Source organism: Petromyzon marinus, chromosome 44 (assembly GCF_048934315.1).
Source record: "Petromyzon marinus isolate PM22_M1 ecotype Great Lakes invasive population chromosome 44, UKy_Petmar_22M1.pri1.0, whole genome shotgun sequence".
Classification (NCBI taxonomy): domain Eukaryota; kingdom Metazoa; phylum Chordata; class Hyperoartia; order Petromyzontiformes; family Petromyzontidae; genus Petromyzon; species Petromyzon marinus.
In genome coordinates, this window is record NC_133710.1 from 10,949,735 (window position 1) to 10,957,790 (window position 8,056).

Below are 8,056 nucleotides of genomic sequence, written 5' to 3' on the forward strand. Positions count from 1 at the left end.
GCTCGCTGCGTTGCGGTCCGCCGCTGCAGGACGTTCCGGCAATGGTCGGTGCAGCAGATTCAATTCGGCCAGAAGCGATTCCCGCTGTGGGATCGGGGTTGTTGGGTTTGAAGTTGGGTCAGTGGAAATGCTTACAGGTGGATGACTCCTCCCTGACCAGGATGAGGCTTCGTGCCTCTCGCTCAAGGGGATCGGAAGATCGCCCCTTTTTAAAACTTGTCGATGGTCTCCTCGTTCGCTGGGATGTTGAAGCACAAAAGTTCTGTATTGTTGTTCCGATTGTGTTGCGCGGGAAGCTCATTAGTGATACCCATGACAAATTTATGCATTTAGGGGAGAAAAAGACCGCGCTGACCTTAGGGAAAGAATTCTACTGGCCGGGGATGTATAACGATGTTCAGCGAGTTGTTAAAGCATGCCATGAATGTGTGCGGCGGAAGGCACCGGCGCAACCCTATTGTGTACCATTGCAATTGATACAGGTTTCGCGTGTCAACGAAATTGTCGCCCTGGATATATTGAGTACGTTTCCCGTCACCCCCCGGGGGCATAAGTATCTGCTCGTCGGGGTGGAGTACCTTACTCGCTGGCCTATGGCATGGCCACTGGTGGACCAATCTGCGGGGTCGATCGCAGAGGCTTTCTTGCAGGGATATGTTTTCGATAAGGGCGCCCCGGAGCACTTGCTCACCGATCAAGGCAGAAATTTTTGGTCACGATTGCTTAAGGAGGTGTGTGATTCGTTGGGGACGAAAAAGATTTGAACGTCCCCGTACCACCCGCAAACCGACGGGATGGTCGAACGCCTGCATAGGACACTGACGTCTATGCTTTGCCACCAGGTTAATGCCTCACAGGATGATTGGGACCTGCATGTTGCGGCGACCCTGGCCGCTTATAGACTGGCCCCGCATGCCTCGACGGGGTACTCGCCGTTTTATTTGATGTATGGGCGCGAATCAGAAGCGCCGGCCTTGGTTAAATTGGGTGTGCAAAAACAAGGAAAGTCATCTACGGTGCCTGCTCCTATGCCGGTGGCATTGGACTGTCTGAGAGAGGCTCGGGAGGCCTCGTTGGGTAACACGGCGCGACGACAAGCCGCCAACGAACGCTTGCATGGTACACAGCGGCCTCGAGAGCCGTGGTGTGTTGGGGACAAAGCTTGGTTGCACTGCCCCATGGTACCGGTGGGAACGTCTCCAAAGTTCCATCGGCCCTGGCAGGGGCCCGTTGAGGTCGTTGAGGTTCTCCGGGACCAAAATGCACGGATTTGATTCGGTCGTCGAATATGGTATGTTCATCCGTCGTGCCTTAAGAAATTTGTATCGCCATATGACGCGTCATCTCCCATGCCAGAGCGGCCTGTATTGGATGTCTCCGACGAGCCTGTGAGGCGGTCGCATGTGTACGTGCCTCAGAAATCTGCCTCCCGTGTGCCTGCAGGACCATCCCTATTGACTCGAAGAGGGGGTTCTGGCAGGTTTACTGGCCGGAAACCGGTTGACCGGCCGCAACCTCGAGATACTGTCCAGCCCGCGCAGGGACGAGGGACGGTCCCACCGGCAGATGGTCGCTGTGACAGGGACGGGTGTGCGTCGAGGACCAGACGCAGCCCTGACTTAACGGAGTAGCGTGCCCCGCCCTTGCCCCACGGTGTCCCGTTTAGGAGAAATGGGCCGGCAGCTGGAACTCACTCCCGAGGACGGATCTTTCATTGACTCTACGTGTTGCGGTTCTTGTACAAAGTTGTGATGTTTGTTGTTCGTTGTCATGTCCTATGTACTCCACTACCCAGAGGTCGAAGTGTTGTCGTAGCCAGGACGGCTAGATTTTTTCATCACGGGGGGGGGGGGGTGATGTAGTGGAGTAGGAAGGTGCGTAGTGCAAACAGTGTGATTGCATGGTAACAAAGACATTACGGGTTATGTTGGGTCAGCCTGTAGCGAAGGCAAATACAGTACAGGTTATGTTAGGGCAATTGAGCTGGGGGAGCCAAGGACGGCTGTGATTGGTTGGTGTTGTTGTCAAGGCTGAAGTGGCGTCTTGAAGTCTGGCGAAGTAACACGTGCACGGGCGCGCGAAGCGCCGTTGGGACGCGGGTTGATTAATTGGGGTGTGATGAGAGCGTGGATAAATTGGGGAGTCGGGAATTGGAGCGGGAGTTGGAATTGGGAGCTGGACGAGGCAAGACGTGGAGCAGCGGAGGAGAGGAGAGTTTGGAGACAGAGTTGGAGACAGAGTTTGGAGACAGAGTTGGAGACAGAGTTGGGAGACAGAGTTGGAGACAGAATTTGGAGACAGAGTTGGAGACAGAGTTGGGAGACAGTTGGAGACGGAGTTTGGAAACAGAGTGTGGAGCAGCAGAGCTGAAGAAGAGAAGCAGCTAGCAGTAGGGAGAGCATAACAATAGCGGAGCTGAAGAGAAGCAGCTAGCAGTAGAGAGAGCAAAACGATAGCGGAGCTGAAGAAGAGAAGCAGCTAGCAGCAGAAGAGAAGCAGCTAGCAGCAGAGAGAGCGTAACGATAGCGGAGCTGAAGAAGAGAAATAGTTTGCAGTGGAGAGAGCATAGTGACGGTGATAGCGGAGAACAGAGACGAAGTAGTTAGCAGTGGAGACAGCATAGCGACGGTGATAGCGGAGAGCGGAGACGAAGAAGTTAGCGGTGGAGTAAGCGCAGTAATAGTGGGGAGTGGAGAGACAAAGGTGGCGAGCGAGTCGAGTGAAGCACGGCGAGCGAGCCGTGGCGACATGGATACCGTGGAATATTGAGGACATGCGGAGAGTTGTGAATATAGCGGTGTTCGAAGAAAGACAAAAGTTGTCCAAGTGAAATCGAACACTACACATGTATAGCAGCCCAATACTCCAAAACGCATGGTTCTACATGTATAGCAGCCCAATACTCCAAAACGCATGTTTCTACATGTATAGCAGCCCATTACTCTAAAACGCATGTTTCTACATGTATAGCAGCCCAATACTCTAAAACGCATGTTTCTACATGTATAGCAGCCCAATACTCTAAAACGCATGTTTCTACATGTATAGCAGCCCAATACCTTAAAACCCATGTTTCTACATGTATAGTAGCCCAATACTCTAAAACGCATGTTTCTACATGTATAGCAGCCCAATACTCTAAAACGCATGTTTCTACATGTATAGCAGCCCAATACTCTAAAACGCATGCTTCTACATGTATAGCAGCCCAATACTCTAAAACGCATGTTTCTACATGTATAGCAGCCCAATACTCTAAAACGCATGTTTCTACATGTGGAAGGGGAAACCCTAGGACCTGAAGAAAGTCCCACGCGACCACGGGCAAAGAGACGCGCAAACTCCAAATATACAGCAGGCGTCAGGGTCGGGGTCGAACTTATGACCTCGTGTAGACCAGGCGAGGTAGTTAACATCTCGCCACCGTGGCGCCCCCACATCAGTGCAGCATCTGCCACAGAGCAGCATCCGTTTTCACCATTGGCTGTTGATCTGCGTTGGAACTCAGTGGCAGCGGTGCTGGCTCACATCTCAGATACGGCCATTGTAAAACCTCCGGAAGACCGACTCGAGTGTCGTCTCTCGACTCGAGTGTTGTCCTGCTCGTCTATGCAGTGGCATCACTCGGGTTGGTGTCACTCAGTGCGCTAACTCGTGGTGTCACCCTCCATGGACATCCTGCCGTACCAGACCATACAGAATCCTTAGTAATGTTTTTTGTACTAATGTTACTCGTAAATCGTAATCCCGGATATCACAGAATGGCAATAGTAGTGACATACACAAATAGCAAAATTAAAATTACACCTTTAAATTACAATATCATACGTACAGCCTAAATGTACCGTTACATAGTTTAATGTGGTTAAAGTGAAAATTCGATAGGAAAATAATAGAATTCGAAGTAAAAAACACGTCAAAACATTTAAGAACTACATTAAATCAGATATATATATAAATTTGCAAGACAGTGATATTTTTCACGAACATTTTAAAAATGCTAAAATGAAAAAAAAACTGGATTTAAGTTATATTTCTAAACATGTATCAAGAATCATAACATCCCCCACCCCCCCCCCACTTCACGTTTTAAATTGTCAATTTCTCTATTTAGTTATCAAAGAGTTATATAATCAATAATTATTCTACATGTAAGTTTATTGTCAATTTTTATCATAGAATAATATGTGATCTAGTTGTAAATTGCTTAAATGTAATATTTATTAGAATATAGGAATACTAACAACAACATTGTTTTGTAAAATCTTTCTACATTGAATTACAACATTATTAGTTACAACATTATAAGTAACTGAGCGGAAATCCTGTTTTATTTTTCTCCTTTTCCTTTAATTACGACTTCATTCTCAAAAACTTAATTGATATAGGTTCACAAATACTAATTACCACAATATTGTAGCTAAAACACCAGAAAATTTGACAAAATCAGCGACTATAAAAACACGAGCAGCGACGAAAACAACAGCGCGTGCTTGTAGCGCGTGCCAACGAAACCACGTGATTCGAAGCGTCACTGTAGTTGGGTAATAATGACAGCTCTGACCGAAGCGCATTAGAAGGTTCAAAAAGTAAATTAGCATAGAGTTTTAGCGTTGTAGGTATATTGATACAGTACATGTAAGCTGGGCTTACGAAAATTTTTTGTGATAACTACAGGGATATTATATTCTTTGGGTCTTTCGGTAAAGCACGTAGATAGAAAAATAATAACAAATAAAAATATCACGACGTTTCGATTGCAACACAAGCAATCGTCATCAGGTGAAAAAATATAGCGGGAGAGCTGCTGAGGCAGGGAAATATATATATTTTTATTTTTTTATTACTATTTTTTCCTGCCTCAGCAGCTCTCCCGCTATATATTTTCACCTGATGACGATTGCTTGTGTTGCGATCGAAACGTCGTGATATTTGTATTATTATTTTATTATTTTTTATGTGGCTTTACCGAAAGACCTAAAGAATATGAATCCCTGCAGTCACGAAAGCTTTAAGTACAGGGATATTTTTTAAAATAAAAAATAATAAATTTCTGCAGAAACACTGCGCAAAAATGTTATAAACAGTCATTTTAGTGTCACCCCCTCTGATGGTGTCACCCGGGTGCGGTCCGCACCCCCCGCACCCCCCGAGTGACGCCACTGCGTCTATGCTTTTGTGTTCTTTGGCCACTCTCTGTCCATCATGCAAAACCCTCTCACTGAGCTGTGTGGGTGTAGTACTGGCCCTAGAGGGGCACGGTGTGCGCTGAATAATAGCGCTGGATGGCACCAGGCTTTAAGTGCAGTGCTGGCCTAACAGGACAGGGTGTGTGGGTGCCGGCCGAAGGATAAGGTTGTGTGAGGCCATGGCACTCTGGTTGACCCGGGAGGACACGTGACTGGTTAAGTTGACAGAGGGGCACCAAGAGGGGGCTAGGGGGTCACGTGATTGGGACCCAGATCATTCCTGAGGATTCTGGAAGGTGGACGTGGCCAAGTACGGAGCCGGCCACGCCACAGAGAATATAAGCCGGGTCCCGAGAGGGACCAGGGTTGTTGTTCATCCCAGGACGAAACCCTTCGTCTACGATCTCCGTTCAACAAGTCTTCCAGCACGTGGCCCCGAGCAGATGTTGTAGCCCCGGGTCCATAGTAACAGTTACATGGTAACTAGTGTAGTAACTAGTGTAGTAACTAGTGTAGTTAGCCGGGTGGTCACCACATTAGGTTGTTATTCTGTTAAGTGGAAGTTACCCCGTGTGTCAAAACTGAATAAATGTGTTGCCTCCAAAGTCTACGTCTGCGACTCAGTTGAACCCATTTAAACTGACGGACGGACGCCATATCTGCTTCTATTTCTGATGACGGATGTCCTGTCCCAGTTGCCTTTCTCATAAATTCTCAGTTTTGGGTCTCACACGGTCTCCACCACAGTCAATAAAGTGATATGTCCCTGTAAAATAAATTGTTCTCTGTTAGTTCTTCAAGTTGCTTTTCACTTGGCCTTACACTATAAGAGGAAGTGAGCAGTGGACCACGTGGTGCTGCCACGGCTCATGTTGTGTGGATGATGCTCCTCGTGGAGGCTGCTGCTTGATCAGCGTCGCACGTTTTTAGATTTTAATGCTCACAGCAGGACAATGTTCAGCATCAGTCACGGTCAATCCACTGCTGGATGGATAAAGGCCTCTCCAAGCTGCTGCCACCTCTAGGATACTGTCATGTAACAATTTACCCAGCACCTGCACACAAAATGATTTCATCGCTCCATCTCCTGGGCGATGGTCCTCTCAGACGCGTTCCATTCCTTGGCCGTCACGTCACTATTATTCTTGACCATGGTCCATCGCACCTTTTAGCGACGTGTCCCGCCCAAACGCACTTCTCCTAACAGTTTGAATGACGCCTTTAACCTGCCTATGTCCTCTAATCGGCGTATTTTTCTTCCTGCCTCTCAGTGAGATTTCAAGGACGCGTCTCTCCCTATGCATCTCTCCCCATGCTTCCAACAACGAAAGAGTGCGCAAATGCTCTGATACGTGCATTGCCTTTGTGCTGTTCGTCCTTTGGCGTTCTCTGGTCTACTAACACTGGTGAGACAAGGCCATAAAGAAGGCTGCCCCTGTTGTTGGCCAATAAGTTTCAAAGACAAATCATATCTATTTGGTGTTTCAACCATATTAAGATCTCCTGTTTTCTTGCCAGAAAGGGAAACAACAATTTTAAACAATTATAAAGTAATAATGTTGCAGTGTTCTCACAACTCGCCACGACTCCCTTCAGTTTCACTCAAAGCGACTTTTCTCCACCCCCTGTGCCACGGCAGGCTATTGTTGGCAGAGGTGTTCCCGATTGTGCTTACGGGAGAGAGCGCAGCCTTAAGAGATTGACCCAAATCCTGGTCTCAGGGCGCATTCCGTTGTGCCGCTCGTGTGTGGGTTGGGCGTGCGCACGGGCTGAGGGAAAGCTGGGGAAAGGCGTGACGATCATCTAAATCCTCCTGATAAGTCCAGCTGGAGATAAGGGAGGTGATTCTGACAGTCACCTTCGGTAATGGGATTGTTGGACACAGATCCAGAGCATTGTTGATACGGACATTTGGGGTGGAAAAAAACCCATTTGCACGTTTTGTTTGTTTAAAAACATCCGTAGCTATTTCAGTAATAGTGAGTCAGGAGAAAGGAGGGGGGCACATAGTCGAATCTTGCATAGCCCCCCGGTTGAAATAGCTTGTCGGTGCGCCCCTGGGTTCCTGCTTGCGATGTTTGGACACTTTGTGTCTGTGGTGGTGTGTGGGGGGCCATGGTGTTGTACAAAACAGCATCGTGTTCCTTCGTTGTATTTCAGTAAACGTTCCAAACGAAGCGTCCTCAGCAATCAGCACGACTGTCGGCAACAAATAACTAACGGGAGAGGTGCGGCCCTGCAATTGCTCAATCACGCAACTGCTGGTGGAAGGACCTCTGCTCGAGCCAACTCTACAGGGTGCTTGGCCTACCCTTCCACGCTGACAGAAATAGGCATACCCACACTTTTCCCCCACCACACACTAGCTGCCGATCGACTGCGCTGTGTCCATTATACAGCTGGGTGGACAGAGGTGGTGGTTGAGGCGGGGGGGCGGAGTGGGGATTTGAGAAACCCGCACCGTTGCTTCCGCTGCCGCTACTGGGAGATAAAATCGAACCCGCAAGCCTCTGGATTGCACGTCCGGTGCGCTTGCCATGGCACCACGGCAGCTTTAACAGTAAATTACTATTGTACGAGATATATCAATAAGTTGTCGGTCACCAGCAACTTAGTGGTGGTATGACTTCACAAAGCAAAACAGACCCCAGTTTTATTTGTTCCCCCACATATAATCGAGTGAAGGACATGTGTAGCAGGCTCATATATACATATAATCTGTGTGTATGTATATACCAAGAGATGCCACTGTGAACAAAGAAGCAGAGATAGTCATTTATATATCTGGGAAAGACTCTCACGGAATCTCGGGACCAGGCCCAGTGCTTTGGGGTGTCCTTATGGTGGGCCCTGAACAACCGAAATGT